Source organism: Carassius auratus, unplaced genomic scaffold (assembly GCF_003368295.1).
Source record: "Carassius auratus strain Wakin unplaced genomic scaffold, ASM336829v1 scaf_tig00000734, whole genome shotgun sequence".
Lineage (NCBI taxonomy): Eukaryota > Metazoa > Chordata > Actinopteri > Cypriniformes > Cyprinidae > Carassius > Carassius auratus.
The window spans coordinates 37,471-55,880 of NW_020523317.1; the positions used below are offsets into that span (position 1 = coordinate 37,471).

The 18,410-nt window shown below is 42.1% G+C and overlaps 1 pseudogene; it reads right to left on the reverse strand.

Annotated features, from left to right (window-relative positions):
- LOC113069069 (low-density lipoprotein receptor-related protein 1B-like) overlaps positions 1-18,038 on the reverse strand; it is a 55,326-nt pseudogene extending 37,288 nt beyond the window's left edge.
- Between the last annotated feature and the right edge of the window lie 372 nt (positions 18,039-18,410).

The window sequence follows — 18,410 nt, forward strand, 5'->3', positions numbered from 1 at the left end:
AACACCTAGGCTTAAATTCAATGCTTCTTGTAAACTGCACCAAAATATCATCTTCATTTGCATTTTTAATTTCACGTACCGAGCATCTGTCCACACTATTCTCCTTTCCTGATGGTCTAGCGTGAGTCCATTAGGCCAGGCTCCAATCTCCATGTCCTTATACACAACATGTCTTCCACTTCCACTCATTGACGCTGCCTCAATCCGTGGAAAAGTGGCATCCCAGTCGGTCCAGAAAAGAATGCTACATACAGAAAAAAACCGTTATAAATTCTTCATCTGACCATATAGAATATCAGTGTAAACATTTCAAAATAACACTTTAGTATAGGGACCAATTCTCAGTGTTAACTACTTATTAACATGCCTATTATTAACACATTGGCTGTTTATCAGTACTTCTAAAGCACATATTCTGCATTACCATGTTCTACAGCCCTACCTCAACTGTTTGTTGATAGCAAGAAATGGACCATAAAATGAAGTGTGACCCAAAATAATATTCTTCCAAATAAAGCTGCAACACACACATCTTAAACACACCTTAACATATTGATTTTACCATCATTTTCAGTATTTACTCATGACTGAACTATTAAGACATACCTCTATAGCTGCTTCGAAACGCGTATCGAATACGTATTGTGACAAGCACTATACAAATAAACACGACTTGACTTGGGAAGTATAACGCAGGGAGCTGCTCAGAAAATAAAGTTACTTGCTTGAATAGAATTCATTTACATTGAGCGATGCCAGTGGTTACCAAACTAAGAGCATGCACAAACCTGTGAAACTGCTGCATTGGAGCAATAGAGAAGTAAAGGGTGTGTATGAGACCTGTGTGTGCTGAGATGCATCCTATCCTGCCCTAGAGAACAGTCCCGTTTTACATCATGAAAAAGCATTAAAAAAATCGAAATGTAAAAAAGTTGGTTAATTTCAAACTATTCTTTTTATATGCACACTGAAAGTTTCTATGAAAACTGTCTCCCAGTGAAGTCAATGTCAAACACGACGAGGGTTCCTTTTTAACAGAAGTCACAGTTCTCTGGGGTGGCATGGAAACAAAGGGCACATTCTGATGTGGATATTACAGGGACTCTAAAATGCTAAATACTTGCATCAAGCTCATATGCTAATTAAATATGTGATCATGTTCCTGCATCAGGCATCAAAAACAATTAAACTGGCAGCCAAACATTTGAGGTGCATGGCAGTTAAGCATGCAAAAAGGCGTCACATGAATTTTGCTTCAAGGAGGTAGCCTTCTCCTTTTCAGAAGGCCAATTAATTGACCAGTGGCATACAGTTATTAAACTAGGCTTTCAACGAATAAAAGAGTTGCTAATTACAAAGACGGCTAATCCCTTCAGAACTACAATACATTTTCAACACACCTCTCTATGATACAGCTGTGTAGGTCATTTTCAAAGTAACTATGTAATGAATTTGGGTTTTTTTAATATGTGCCACACCGCTGAGTGTGAAATCAGTCTTTGGATATTTCCCTTAATTGTTCTTTTCAGCTTTCAGTGAAATAATTTACAATATGTCATCCAACTGAGCACCAACATGAGCTCTAGTTGGACTGCAGAGATACCATATTTCTCCTCTATGGGATGCTCACCGGTTTGGCAAAAATGTTTCAGCTAGATATAAAACAGGCAAACAAGCAACAACTAGGTCTACAACAACATAAAAAGGACTGATAAGAAATAGAATTGATGCCTTTTTCTGTGCCTGTGTGTTGTCGGTTGGTAAACTGCCATCATTAGCATCACTGGACTATAATGAAAAACATTTTTTAAGGGGAAAAACAAACGAACTGAAAAAAAAAAAAAAAAAAAAACTATGCTATATTTATAAAAATTTTAGGGGCTTTATGATTTTTTTCTTTATATTTTTTTCTTATTCATTTCTTTTGTCACAAATTTTAGACAGCATGGAAAGCAAAGTGTTCCTTTTTGTTCCTTGACTTTTTTTACATTTCTGAATCATGTAGAATGTTTATTTTAATTAATTAATTTATTTATTATTATTACGTTTTTTTGTGTGTGTGTGTTCACATAGCTATTATGACAAAGACACCAAGGGTCAGGTTCACTAAACAGGGCAAAGTATCATTATTCAGTCAAAAGTGACTGATGAGGCCCACAGGGTTAATAATTATTTTGTGTTCAAAAATAATAAATGTTCAATATATCAGTAATTAAGGAATTAAAATAAATGTATTTTAATGTATTTAAAAAAAAAAAAAACATAATTGGCATATTATTTGATCTTCAAAATGTTGGTAAAAAAATCCTCTTTTTTGTGCATTTACAATGTCGGTGTGAATTATTCATGCTGCTGGGATCATTCTGTGACTTTTCTGAGCTCATGCTGTCATATTTGAGACTTTCTTTTCCCAGCATACCTCCGTAAGAAATGTAGAGCTGAGCAAGAGAAGAGTAAGGTGACAAAAAAGGAAACAGAACACAACAAATAAACAGCAAGATGCAGCGAGCTATTCTAGAACTATCATTAGTAATAGATGACAAACAAGTCCCATGAAATATGATTGCTCTGTTATGTACCCAAGATAGTCTCTATGAGGACAAATTATGGTAAAAAAGAAATACATTTTTTCACTGTTTGCTTTTGCTCTGGTGAACATTGCAGAAGGGAATGTGAAAAAGAAAAGCAGACTAAGAGGAAAGAAAATCAGACTGTGGTAAATTTTGTATGAAACTAATACACACCCCTGTCCTGGGTCTACAGCCAGCGCTCGTGGGTGCTCCATGCCACCGGCAATCAAAGTGGTTCTCATTTCCCCATTCAGCTTGGCCACCTCAATCTGATCCAAGTTGCTGTCTATCCAGTAAAGGTTTCCTGCAATCCAATCCACTGCGAGTCCCTCTGGGGTGGCCAAGCCATGCTGAATCACAACCTCGACCCCGGTCACACCTACAAAACAAACCACTCGCGCTAGTTCAGAGGGTGGATGGGGTTTCCAATTCAGCACAGCAAAGCATTCTGGTCATTTTGAACTTCCTTTTGAACTGTTGAGCTCTTCATAACACTACTCCTTGCTGAAAAGACCAGCTTGAAACAGAATGCATTTCATGCCGTTAGTCGTGTTGCTCATCAGCAAATGATGCAAGTCTTTCTGATGAAATTGGACAAAGCAGTCTTGCTAATTAAACTAGTTAAAGGGAAAATTCAAATAAAAAAACTAAAAATATTTCTAAAATTATATATATATATGTGTGTTTTCAGCAAATGATATAAAGTTAAAATAAAATATACATATTAAATTAAAGTTAGAGAAAACTAAATCTTGAAAACTAAAAAGATTAAACAATAACTAAAAAAAAAATAATAATAATAATAAAATGACAAAATGGCAAAATTAAATTGAAAACTAAAAATAAAGACTAATTCAAATTATTAATACATACCATAATAGTATATAAATAAACCTAAAATAACTTTCTCTCTTCTATGGAACACAAAATAAGGTATTTAGAAAAATTTCTTAGTGTTTTTTTTTTTTTTTTTGTCCATATAACAAAAGTCAACCATTCTTCTTCTAAAAAAAAACATTTAGACTTGACCTATCCCTTTAAGAAGCCTGGTATGGACACCAGAATATCAACAGCAGGCGATCGGCATCTAAACACAACATTTGCTGGTCTTTTCAACAGGGTTTCTGAAAATAACTCTGGAGAAGAAAACATTGGTATTAAAGGAAAGGAAGTTTTCCCTCAGCAGTAAACACAATTTTTTTAGCTATCTATAATCCAGCTGTTTGCAATTATTCTAGCTGTGGAGGGCTTTATGAAATGCTAACAAAAGGAGAGAGCAATAGCTGCACTGGTGGCCTGTTCCTCTGAGAGAAAGATTTAGATGTGTGCTTAATGCAGCTTCAAAAAATACAAGGGTGTTCATCAGCTCCTTCAGAGCTTTTCTGCGTCATTCAAAGAGCGAATGCGCATTATGTATTACATTACTGTTCAGGGGACGTGACCTGCATACTACGAATAGGGAAACAGAATATCTACTCAAACTAAAGCTTAGGTTAAACAAATGGGCAAGTTGGAATGGGATATCAAATTGGGTGTTCATTACCTCCAGTCTCTGAGAGCTTTCCCCGATAGATCTTATCCTCCACCACGTCGGTCCAGTAAAGCAAACTGTGGTTGAAGTGGAAGTCAAGAGCAATGGTGTTCCGCAGGCCGGGCACGAGTAGGCTGTAGTCACGTTTATGAAGGTCGATTCGTCTGATCTCATGCCGGATAGAGAAGATAACAAAAGCCTCAAAGGGATCTTGAAGAAGAAACAAATTGATTATTAGCACCCCACACCTGTGCATTAGAGATTTCAAGAGCATCGTGCTGTCTGTTGAGGCGTCCACCATGCACATTTTTTTTTCTGTAAATAACACCTAATTAGTCTGTCAGATGATGTTTTTTTTTTTTTATGAAAAAGACTTACAGGGAAACTAATCTTAGAGAAACCTGAGGATATTGTTAAATGACACTTAAGTAGTCTTCAAAGCGAAAGCAAAAAAAAAAAAAAAAAAAAACTCTTTTAATTAGGTCACATTACAAGTTTACTATTATCAGCTGTTTGGACTCTCAATCTGGCGGCACCCATTCACTGCAGAGCATCCATTGGTGAGCAAATGATGTAGTGTTACATTTCTCCAAATCTTTCCCATCCAGGTTCTATCCAAGTCATTAAGGCATAGATTGAATATATATATGAAAATCATGAAAATAAATAAATAAATAAAAAATATATATATATATTTACTCTCAAGAGCTATATATGTCACAAAATCCATAAAATACCACACAGATGCTTGTCATATTCTGACTAATGACCCAAATTCAGATTCCCTGAGACAATTTAAAAGCATTTGGCAGGCATGCTGCTGTAAAGACATTAGCTTCTCAATGGGAACCTCCTGTCTGCATATCCCGCTGTCATTGTATTACTGTTGCTCTTATTGTTGTGTGCTGTGGACAGATCCACTATGGATGGACAGGAATGCAGATTGAAATTATTTCACTGCGAATCATAAAGTAGTCTAGAAAAATAATGCTACTTTCCTGTCAAATTTCAGACAGTCAAATTTCAGTCTCTTCTCCACACAACACTATCGTCATAACTGCTTATGATATATTATAATGAATATATATATATATTTGTAATTCCTGGACACATTCTGTATGAACTGCTGTTGCATTGGAAGACCTGTACTTTTTTTTTTTCGTAAAAAATAAATTAATAAAAATATTAAAATATAATACACACACACAAAATACTGCTATATTTACATTGTCTTTATTGTTATATATAAGATATATGTGTTTGAAAAGTTGCCGCAAAAGCGAGGCAATTCCAAGAGAAATATATTTTATAAAGTTTGAGGAATTTAAATACCTGTGCTGTGGCAGCTCTCTCCATCTGAAATCAAGTCTCCAGCCAGGATAACAGGAGCACTTGACAGTGGTCTTATGCTGTTCGCATATCTGACTGCATTTCAGGTGAGCAGAGCAGTAGTCCAATGTCTCGCATGTTCGGTTGTCAGACCCAAGATGGAGTCCAGTGGGACATGAACACACCACCCCTTTGCTGGGGATCACTGCACACTGGTGACTGCAGCCCCCATTACCTTGCAAACATTTCTCTGGAACAGACAAGAACAGCATGAGTGAGGACAAAAACAGAATCAATTTGAAAGGCTGGTGATATGAAGCCATGTGTGCAGGCATATGAGATTCAAGGTGTGAACTAAAACAGAACAGCCACAGATGAATCAAAAACAAAAGGATGGTTTGAACATTTACACAAGGCTAGAAGCTTATCGCTCTTTGCCTCAAAAGTTTTGGTGTGTCTTTCTCAACTAGGCCATTATTCTGACCTAATCAACATCACCAGCCAAGTGTGTCACAATAATAAAGAATTGGTTTATTTATGAGGCAGATTCAATGAGAAACCACAGGTCTGAATTATGACCGACTTTTCCACTGAGCAGACAAACAAACTCATTCAAGGTGGAAAATGGCTTTTTCTTAAGTTTAAAACTGGGTCTCCGATACATCATCTCTTTTCAAAAACGGATCAGACAAACTCCGGGACACTTAGGCTCACATCTCTAATGGATAAGCTTTTTCCTTTCATCGAAGAACCTGGTCCTTTTTACGGGAGAAAGACAAAAGGGAGGGAACTCACAGATTGCAAGGTCTTTTTGCCTCTACTGATTATGATGATCCCCTCTGCGGCTGCAAGAGAGAATTGTATTTTCTTCACAGGGGGCCCTGAAGTCTATGTGGAGTTGAAGAATAGCTGCTTCCCAAAGGTCACAAATTGCATTGAGTCCTGCTGTGCTGGTCCCGGTCAGTAAGTCACCTCAAGGTCCATTGGCAAAATCTAATTGGCAATAAGAGGTCCAAGCCAAACACAGGTCTAGTTAGACAGATAATACACCACGTCCTCAGAATATGAGTGATGGGCTCCCATGGGTGGCTGCTGGCAATGCACTGAAAGTCACTGAAATGTTTGTCCAGTCGCATTCTGAGAGAATTATACACCAGTGACTCTCAGGAGACACTTTCCCAAGTGAGGCTTCAGAGGCAAACAGATCTCCATAGCTCTCGTTCAGATGGGCTTTGTGCTTTCCTTGTGCCGGTAGCTTACAGAGCATGTGCTAGCTTTCCATTACACTCTCTCAAGGACCCAACTTTCAAGATTCAAGTAGCCCTGAGGGACATGTAGTGTGGGCATAAACACAGTATTATCAAAATCTTTTCACCCATGGAGAGGTAAACACAATGCATATTGATTTGCTCAAGTGTATGAGTCCGAACCTATACACCTCAGATATTTTATTCTCACTGGCTGGTTAGCGTTTTTCATGGTTTGGCTTCCTGTGTATTGATAGAACTACTCCGCATGACTACTTCTCAATCAACCCATTCAGCATTTCTGGCAGAACTGACCAGACTCCACGTTATAGTACAGTGTATTTCAATTATCATTACACACAAGGTGTAGTGAATGCGGATGTGAAAGCAGTTGTGAATGCAAGCATTAGGAACCCTGTGATAAACATTGCACACTTGCAAGACTGTGACACTTGCATTGATTAAAGTCCAAATGAATCCTTTTAGACCATGTCTGTTAGCTCTGCAAAAATAAATAAATAGATAAATAAAAAAAAAAAACTTTAGCAGACATTCACAGTAATGTATCCAAATCTAGTCTAAATGCTGCACTGTGTACAACAGAAATAATAATAATAATAATAATAATAATAATAAACCCATATCGAAATGACTGAAACTTAAAAAAATATATAATAAAACCAAAAATAATAAAATAAAACCTAACTTTAATAAATACTATATTAATATATACATAATACTAATATAACACTACTTTGCAGGAGTTTTACCATGGGTAAAAGAAGTTTCTTAAATTTAAATACTCATGAAACCACTTTGAAGCTTATTTTGTTAATATTACAATTACAAAAGACTAAAATATTTTCGATTTTTAAGACATAAGTGTTCATTGAATCGATTGTAAAATCGATTTTCCATGTCTAAAAAAAAAAAGGCGTTTCCTTTTTCAACGTCAAATAACAGACAAACGTAAAGAGAGAACTGGAAACGCAAGTCAGCAATATTTCTTATTTATTGGCATGAAGTTTCATGCAGAATAACAAACAGCAACAGGAGTGCAACATTCTCGAAAAATAATATATGCAGAGGGGACGGCTGCCAAAACAAAAGAAAAACATCACTGCGGGCTTCAACCCGGCTGCATGTCACACCCTCAGCTCGTTCCCTCAGCCCCAGTCACCATTGCCAGTCACCATCCACTCAATCTCCCATGCACCGCTCACGTGAACCGTCACCTGAATACTGATTACCTGCACCTGCACCAGCAATTACCACACCTTTAAATACTCACCTCACTCATTCACTCACCGGCTGGAATCGAGATTGCATGGACGCTCTTATGGATCTTCTACCTGCTTCTTGTGGATCATATTGTGACTCTGTGGAGATTCAGACACAGCGATTAAGGGAAGTGACTCTTTGTTGTCTGGCCTAGCCTTGTGCTTGAGCTCACCTATGTGATCAGTGCTTGAAGATTCTTCGTCTGTGACCACACTTACTTGCTCTGTTAAAAGTCCTATGTTAATAAAGCTTCACGTAAACACTTACCCATCTCCTCCTCTCCTTGTGTGGATGTGACAGGATTCCAGCCCATAAAACAGAACTTCATATCTCCCATGGATGTTAACGCTGCTGCTCGGGGAGCGGCTTCGGACCCGTTCACCGAAATGGTGACTGCCCTCCGCCAAGTATTACAGTCAGTTTCACCACCCACTGAAACTAGTGCTTCCACCACCAACAGCACGCCCCTTGCACGTCCCGCGTGCTATGCGGGTGAACCGAGTGGCTGCAGTGGGTTTATTCTGCAGTGCTCACTGTTCGTCAACGCGAATACCAGTAAATTCCCCAATGAGGCCACCAAAGTCGCCTTTGTGATCTCTCTCCTCACCGGACGAGCGCTACAATGGGCGGAGGCTCTTTGGAACTCCCAGAGTCCGGTTCTATCCTCATTCGATGCCTTCGCCACCCACCTCCAGGAAGTGTTCGGGGTGGCTCTAACTCCTCTTTCAACCCATGATGAACTCTTAAATCTCCGCCAGGGAGCCACGGAAATTCACGACTACACTCTCCGTTTCCGGACATTAGCCGCCACCAGTGGTTGGAACCAAACTGCCCTGCTAGCTGCATACCGTAAAGGTTTAAAGCCCCAGATCAGAAAGCAAATGGTCATTTACGACGATAATGTCGATCTCGAGACATTCATCAGAAAAACTATAAATGTTGCTCAGCACCTCTCGGCTTGTGCCTCCCCGGCTTCATATACCATCTCTCCATCAGCCAGAACGCCCTCGCCTCAACGAAACCAGGAGGAACCCATGATCACCGACTCCTACCGCCTAGATGCCTCTGAACGGAGACGCCGCATCCAGCAGCGGCTGTGTTTATACTGTGGCGAGGCCACTCACCTGATCCAAGCCTGCCCGGTCCGTCCGCCTCGCCCAATGGTGAGTACAGTTTCCATTACCCCATCTGTATCTCACATACCTCATATCAAAGCCCAGATAACAATTAACTCACGTAATCTTCCCATCCATGTCCTGGTGGATTCCGGAGCCACAAGCAACTTCATCTCATCTCACTTCGTAACCAAGCACCGTATACCCATCACCCAGAATGAGACCACCTACCGTATCACTACCATCCAAGGATCACCGTTAGGGGGAGGCAAAATAACTAGAAGGACACACGAGCTGGAACTCGTTCTGCCCCACGGACACCGGGAACAACTGGCCCTCCTCGTACTTCCTCGCGCTACTGTTGACGTCGTCCTGGGTAGGCCGTGGCTGGCCCAACATAACCCACGAATCAACTGGAGCACAGGGGAGATCCAGGCATGGGATCCGGGATGCCAGAGTCACATTCACCGTTCACCAGTCCAGAGTTCACAGTCCGAGCCACCGCACCTTCAATTGCACTCCACCTCCATAGGAAGACCTGCCCTTTACTCCTCCTACTCCGATGTGTTCAGCAAGGAACAAGCCACCCGATTACCACCACACCGGCCCTGGGACTGTTGTATCGACCTGCTGCCAGGTGCCAAGCTACCACATGGGAAAATATATCCACTCTCCCGTCCTGAGCAGGTGGCGATGGAGGAATACATCCAGGAGGCTCTCGATCAGGGGTTCATCAGACCATCCACATCTCCAGCTGCATCCAGTTTCTTCTTCGTCCCCAAAAAGGATGGCGGACTTCGACCATGCATCGACTACCGAGTGCTAAATGACGCCACCGTCAAGTTCGCCTACCCATTACCACTCGTTCCGGCGGCCCTGGAGGAACTGCGTGAAGCCAAGGTGTTCACCAAACTCGACCTCCGCAGTGCCTACAATCTGATCCGTATCCGAGAGGGAGACGAGTGGAAGACTGCTTTCATCACCCCTGCCGGGCACTACGAATATCAGGTTATGCCCTATGGGCTTGCTAACAGTCCATCCATCTTCCAGAGTTTCATGAACGAAATATTCCGTGATTATCTCCACCAATTCGTCATTGTCTACATAGACGATATCCTGATCTACTCCCGGAACATAGAAGAACACCAAACCCATGTCCGCCACGTCTTACAACGACTCCGAGACCACCACCTCTACCTAAAAGCTGAGAAGTGTGAGTTTCACTGCACTACCGTCTCCTTCCTCGGATACGTGATCTCTGCGGAGGGAGTTCAGATGGAGTCAGCCAAAGTAGATGCTGTGACCAACTGGGCGGAGCCCACAACGGTGAAAGAACTCCAGCGTTTCCTTGGCTTTGCCAATTTCTATCGGCGCTTTATCAAGAACTACAGCCTGCACTCTGCTCCTCTAACATCCCTCCTAAAAGGAGGTCAGCGCCGGCTGCGCTGGACACCCCAAGCTCGAGAAGCCTTCAGCCATCTTAAACACCTCTTCACCTCAGCGCCCATTCTTCGACATCCTGACCCGTCCAAGCCTTTCGTCGTAGAGGTGGATGCGGCCAATCACGGCATTGGAGCCGTGTTATCCCAAAGGTCTGGTGAACCTTGCTCACTCCATCCGTGTGCGTACTTCTCTAAGAAACTCTCTCCTGCCGAATGCAATTATGGAATCGGAGACCGTGAGTTGTTGGCCATTAAACTCGCCCTTGAGGAGTGGCGGCACTGGCTAGAGGGAGCTCAGTTCCCATTCACTGTTGTCACCGACCACAAAAATCTCCAATATCTGCAGAATGCCAAAAGACTCAATGCTCGTCAGGCTCGGTGGTCACTCTTCTTTGCTCGCTTTAATTTCCAGATCACATATCAGCCCGGTCACAAGAACACTAAAGCAGATGCCCTGTCCCGTATGTACTCACCAGATCCAGACACCAACAAGCCTGATTCAATTCTACCACCCTCCGTTTTCCTCGCGCCTATCCTCTGGCAGATCGACGAGGAAATTCGAGCCGCCACCCTCGAGGAGCCTGCACCTCCGGAGGTACCCACGGGTCTAATGTACGTGCCCACCAACCAGCGACTCCCCCTACTGGAAAGTACGCACACGTCACCTGGCTCAGGACACCCTGGCAGCAGGCGAACCCTCTTGCTCATCCAGCAGAAGTACTGGTGGCCTAACATGGTTCGTGACGTTACCCGGTACATCCTCGGATGCTCGGTCTGCGCCGTTACCACCACACCTCGTCAACTTCCCGTGGGTAAATTACAACCACTGCCCATTCCTCGCCGACCCTGGACCCATCTAGGGGTGGATTTCGCCACAGACCTTCCCCCCTCAAGGGGGTACACTACCATTCTAGTTGTTGTTGATCGTTTTTCTAAATTCTGCAAACTAATCCCATTAAAGGGTCTTCCCACAGCGTTCGAGACCGCCGAAGCCCTCTTCACCAACGTGTTCCGGAATTATGGCACTCCAGAGGACATTGTCTCGGACAGAGGACCTCAGTTTGTCTCCAGGGTCTGGCGAGCGTTTTTCCAACTCCTCGGAACATCCGTCAGTTTATCTTCTGGATATCATCCTCAGACGAACGGCCAGACCGAGCGGAAGATTCAAGAGATCTCACGGTACCTCCGTACTTACTGCTCCCAACACCAGGATACCTGGAGCCAGTATCTGCCGTGGGCTGAGTATGCCCAAAACTCCCTTCGTCAAACCACTACAGGCTTAACCCCTTTTCAATGTGTTTTAGGCTATCAACCACCGCTGTTTCCCTGGTCAGGAGAAGTCTCTGAAGTGCCCGCGGTAGATCACTGGTTCCAGGAGAGCGAGAGGGTGTGGGACTCAGCTCACATCCATCTCCAACGGGCAGTTCGGAGGCATACAGAGACCGCTAACCGACGCAGATCGCCTAATCCCGTCTATCTACCTGGAGACAAGGTTTGGCTCTCCACTCGGGATATCCGCCTCCGACTGCCCTGCAAAAAGCTGAGTCCCCGCTACATAGGGCCGTTCACCATCCATTCTCAGATAAATCCTGTCAGCTACCGCCTGGAACTACCACCACGTTACCGGATCTCACCCACGTTTCACGTCTCACTGCTAAAACGTCACACTGATCCAGTTTCTCCTTCCTCCACAGAACCAGAACCGCCTCCCCCTCCAGACCAACCCGAGATCCTCGGAGACAACATCTACCAGGTCCAAGAGATCCTCGACTCCCGGCGGCGGGACGGCCACCTGGAATACCTCATAGATTGGGAGGGGTTCGGTCCCGAAGAGAGGTCGTGGGTACCACGCAATGACATCCTGGATCCGGCTCTCCTCGAAGATTTCCACCGACAACACCCAGACCGCCCGGCTCCCAGAGGTCGTGGTCGTCCCCGTCGTCGCTCTAGGATGCCTGGAGTCACCCGTGGGGGGGGGGGGGGGTAGTGTCACACCCTCAGCTCGTTCCCTCAGCCCCAGTCACCATTGCCAGTCACCATCTACTCAATCTCCCATGCACCGCTCACGTGAACCGTCACCTGAATACTGATTACCTGCACCTGCACCAGCAATTACCACACCTTTAAATACTCACCTCACTCATTCACTCACCGGCTGGAATCGAGATTGCATGGACGCTCTTATGGATCTTCTACCTGCTTCTTGTGGATCATATTGTGACTCTGTGGAGATTCAGACACAGCGATTAAGGGAAGTGACTCTTTGTTGTCTGGCCTAGCCTTGTGCTTGAGCTCACCTATGTGATCAGTGCTTGAAGATTCTTCGTCTGTGACCACACTTACTTGCTCTGTTAAAAGTCCTATGTTAATAAAGCTTCACGTAAACACTTACCCATCTCCTCCTCTCCTTGTGTGGATGTGACACTGCATTTATGATTTATGCAATGCAAAAATCTCCAAGATTATTTTAAATAATGATTAAATCCATTTCAAACAACTTTTCAAAAAAATTAGACTTTAAATGGACTTGAGAACAGGCCATGTGTGTTTTTTTATTGAATGTAACCGACACTTAGGCTAGGTGGCACTAAGCAGGCATAATGAAATGTGCAAAAAGGCTATACCCATTACAAACTATTGGACAGGTAACGTCGATCAACATTTTCGGGGTCCAGAGCAGAGCGTTTTTTATTCACTATATGTCCAGCTGTTGAGAAGACGCGATCCGACCGCACTGATGTCCAGGGACACCATGGTACAGCTGCGCAAGGTGGGGGTATTAGTGCCAATTTTCCATCACAAAAGCCAGTCGCTGTCAGCTTGCAATGGTCCTTTTCATAACTCAGAATCTCCTGTAACTAGATGCGCGAATGAGGCGAATTCGCATCTACCGCGCGCAAGACCTCCAGACGCGCGTAAACGCGTCTTTACATTGACTTAACATTGAAATTATTGAGCAAGGTACCTTTAGAGAAATTTAGAGTTGAAATGATTCATATTTTATCGAATATTGAAGCAATACAGCAGATGAGCCTCTTATCAAAGCATTGCATGCACTCACCACAGAAAGGACCCTCATCGGAATGGTCAGCCACAGTCATTTCTCCCATCGCAGATCTTGTTGGGGGGCAGGCAGGTGCTGGAGTCATTAGCACAGGGCTGAGTGGGGGGCTTACAGACGGAGGACTCACACGACTCTTCATCCGAGCGGTCTTCACAGTCGTTGTCACCATCACAACACCCAGCTCTTGCTGATACACTTCCCTAGGGACACAACATTCAGTCAGACCGCTATATAAATCAAACTGTCAGGCTTAATTTGTTGTTTGTAGGTGAGCATGAAGATAAATCTGGGGAAATTTTAAAAGGTGGCGGAACGTCAAACTGGCATGACGTCAGATGAATAAAGAAGTTTCAGCTCGTTTAACCCTCAGAGACCCACTGCAACATTTGTCTAAACCTTTTTACATTTATTTTCACACAGTGGGGCTCATTCATTAAATGAAACATGCTAGACTTCAAATTATTTTTAATTTAGACAAATTACACTTTATGAAGTTACAGAGGGCTGCTGAGATATGGAACACAGTGAAGTTTCAGGATTCTTGATCGCTGGGAAGGCTTTTCTAAAAGGTCAAAGAAACTGCACTAGAATCCCAAAAATGTACAGGGGAACAGCGAAAAGTATCAATACCCCAGACCCCAGCATCAAGAGGATTAAGAGAATGTCAAAGAGATGCTATGAGATGAATACATTCAAATTTCAGCAACCAAGCTTCCTGAGAATGCTGAGAAAGGTTTGGGGTCTGTAAGAATTTTTGCGTGGGGGTTAATGCTCCACAAGTTTGGACACACCTTCTCATTGAAAGAGTTTTCTTTATTTTCATGACTATGAAAATTGTAGAGTCACACTGAAAGCATCAAGGGCTATTTGACCAAGAAGGAGACTGATGGGGTGCTGCGCCAGATGACCTGGCCTCCACAGTCACCGGACCTGAACCCAATCGAGATGGTTTAGGGGTGAGCTGGACCGCAGACAGAAGGCAAAAGGGCCAACAAGTGCTAAGCATCTCTCAGGGAACTCCTTCAAGACTGTTGGAAGACCATTTCAGGTAACTACCTCTTGAAGCTCATCAAGAGAATGCCAAGAGTGTGCAAAGCAGTAATCAAAGCAAAAGGTGGCTACTTTGAAGAACCTAGAATATGACATATTTTCAGTTGTTTCACTCTTTTTTGTGATGTATATAATTCCATATATAATTCCACATGTGTTAATTCATAGTTTTAACGCCTTCAGTGTGAATCTACAATTTTCATAGTCATGAAAATAAAGAAAACTCTTTGAATCAGAAGGTGTGTCCAAACTTTCGGTCTGTACTGTACACACACACACACACACACACACACACACACACACACACACACACACACACACACACACACACACACTGTGTATTTCTAGAAGCTATGATACTATCTTTGCATGATTGCTTGATGAATAGAGAGTTCAAAAGAACATAATTTATTTGAAATACAAATTGTTTGAAACATTATAAATGTGTTTAATGTTTCTTCTTAACAATTATGGTGCATCCTTGCTGAATAAAGATATTAATAATAATAAATAAAAAAATAAGTAAAATAAAAAACCTTACTGCTTCGAAACGTTTGAACAGTGTACTTGTACACTTTGCAAAATTGAAAACCCAGGATTGAAAAACAGTGTACGGCAGTCAGATTTCCTTGTGTTCAGACTATGTTCATGATCAGATAAACAGGTGAACACACTTTAGTCTGTTTCTGAGCTGTCAAAATGATATGGGATTTGGCATTCGCTGTGCGGTGCAGTGGTCTGGAAAGACTGTACGCTGCTGCTTTTTAGCACATTTTTGACATCAAAAGGAATAGGAACAAAACAACGAGCAATTCTTGAGCTCTTTTATGGCTTGGCTGTAGATGTCTTTTCAAGGCAATCATTTACAATTAGGGGCGACTGCTACATCAAAAAAGCCCCATGTCGATTGATTTCACTATGGTCTGAGTGGAGAAAAAACTTCTGATAGATACAAATGACTCAATGACTGTTCAAAAGAAACACAAAAAGCTGAATTCTGCACATAACACCTTTTGTGTAGAAGTGAGATGTGCAATTTTTTTCAATACGTTCTTCTACCCCAGCTTAATATGCAGAAATAATTGCAACTGAGACATAGTATTTGTAGGTTTCTTTCTCTGTGGCGTTAGGAAAAACGTACTACTGTACGTTTGTTCCTGCATCCAGTCCAATACAACAAGATTGGCTAAACCAGAGCTACAGTTTAGGAACTGGACTGTCAGTTTGACAGACCAATAGCAGACTGAGGAGTGTTTCCGAAACCTTTAGGCATCTTAATTTTCCATTTGTTAATGCTAGCGCAACAGAAATTACCCACCTCACCTTTTTAGTTTAATGACATAGCTAACTCTGAATATGGAACAATGATGCTGTTACCAAAATACACCTCACTGTGAAGTACAAATCATTCCAGCTCACAAACATTCATCTCAGCTGTTCTTCATAACTACGAATTGTAACATACAGAGATATTGCAAAGGATTGCACCATGTAACGAAAAACAGGCTGGATTTATCATCCGACACAATTGCAAGAGGCAAAGATTACTGAAAGCTCAAGGATGGTATTGTGGTATAAAAAAATCACCCGCTGGCTTCACAGAATTAACAGTTTGATATACAGTATGTTATACAGAACACAAGGAGAAATATAGCTGTAGGTCAGCGCATGAAATAAATGTAAGTCAGTACAGACCAACTGGTTTTGAGGAACACTGGTAAGCTTACCAGAGCTTTTGCAGGTAAACTTTGCTTGGGGATCACACATTCTCTTGACACCTTTGCAGTTGTTTTCATCACTGCCATCTTCGCAGTCTTTATCCCCATCGCAGCGCCAGCGCTCGGGGATGCAGGTCCCATCAGCACGGCAGTGAAACTCCTCTCCACTGCATTCCACAGGAGGCAAAGCTGGACATAACACAGAAAACTGAGATTGATCCTGAGATATTCTGATTTGCAAACAAAATGAATCTAATGAGTTTTTTTTTTTTTTTTTTTTTTGTGTGAATCAAAAGAAATATAGTTGGGACCAGGTCCTAAACTGTAATGAGTCTGCTCTTTCTAGTAAATAAAACATGTTTGTGACCAGTGTAGTTTTGAAACAGATTCTAATGAGTGTATTCCAATTCCAACCCAAATAACTCGAACAAAGTCAGTTCTTTATAGTGAATCAAACTGGCACAGCATGACCAGTGTATTTCAATTCCAGCACAAAGAGTTGAATGAGTGAATCAAACATTTACAGTGTGATCAGTACTCCAATTACTTAGTTGATTCTTGCAGTGAATCAAACACCTACAATGCAACCAATTCCTGAACAAAGACTCTAATGAGTCAGTTCAAATGTGCTGAACCAGAACACAAAGTGTGGCCAGTGCAGTCCGATTCTCTAATACGTGATTATAATCAGTTTGTTCTTTTTAGAGACTCAGACCACACACAGAGCGACTAATTTTGTCCATTTCCTTTAACAAATGATCATAATGAGTGGGTTCATTTGAATGAATAAAGCACAGCCGTGACCAGTGTGGTTCCATTCCCAAACAAATGATTCTAATGAAACGGTTCTTTTTATTGACATCAAACACATACAGTCGACCAGTGTAGTCCAATTTCCTGGACAAATAACTCTAATGAGTCAGTTATTTTAAGTGAATAAAACATTAATCTGTGAGACAGTGTGAATCAACTTGAATTTATGCCACTGCATTTTTTTTTGAATTGTCAACTGCCAAAGGAAGTACACTTTTCTAAGGATTAAACACAGCTAAGGATTAAAATAGCAAGGTAAACAGAAAAGAAAAGTTTTTAAAGCTCACAGACACACTCACTTCAAAACTACTTCATCCAGCCTTAATAATGTTTAAACTGGCAGAGTTTTATCAAGCATACTTCCAAGATTTCCTCTTGTCAGCGTTAATAAATATTTAAATACTCTCTCCGACACTGGCAAAGACTTTAAGTGTCTGTGCACTTCAACACAAAGGACAGGGGCGAGATGTTCTTCAAGAGCAAGACGAGCACAAAAGAAAAGTATTTTTGAATGAAGCCTGCCTCAAGTTTAAGATTCATTCCGAACCTTAACAGGAATTAAATACATACTTCAAAACAAATACATCCTTCATACAACAAACCCACCTCAATCCCCTGCCTGCCATCAAACAAAACAAATGGCCTCCCTAAAAAAAGACAGCTGGTAATATTACGAACCCTTAAGGACTAGGGCGCCCTTCTTTGCTTAAGGGCTAATGCTGATAGTTACCAGTGTCTCCTCCACTTTACACATACAGAGCATGTGTTACACAATAATCTGAGCCCTGCAATGGAGGATATGAGTCGGACAAACCCTCCGAGACGGACAGAAGCTGAGGACCTCCATCAGGAGCCCATTTGATGAATGGCTCCAACATTTCTGTGACAAGCTGGTGAGCTGAAAGCATCGGAGGACTCGGCCTCAGCTTTCAGAGGTAATTACAGTAGATTAAAAGATTCAAATCTGTAAGGTGGTTCCCTAGTGAGCTTAGATGAGATTAGATGTGTCAAGTGAAGAAAAAGAGCGAAAGTTTTAAACTTGTGTTCCTCAAATTAGGGCCATTGCTCCAAGGCAATTACAAGCAAGAGTGACTTGATCGCTATCGTTCGGCTCTTTGTTAGTCTGCTAATTAGTCGTGTTAAACAGATTCTTTGGGAACCACTTGGTAAGTTGGTTAAGTTGTTTGTGTATAGAAACGAACACAGATGTATTTTTAATGAATGTAACAGAGAAATGTGACCTCTCTAAA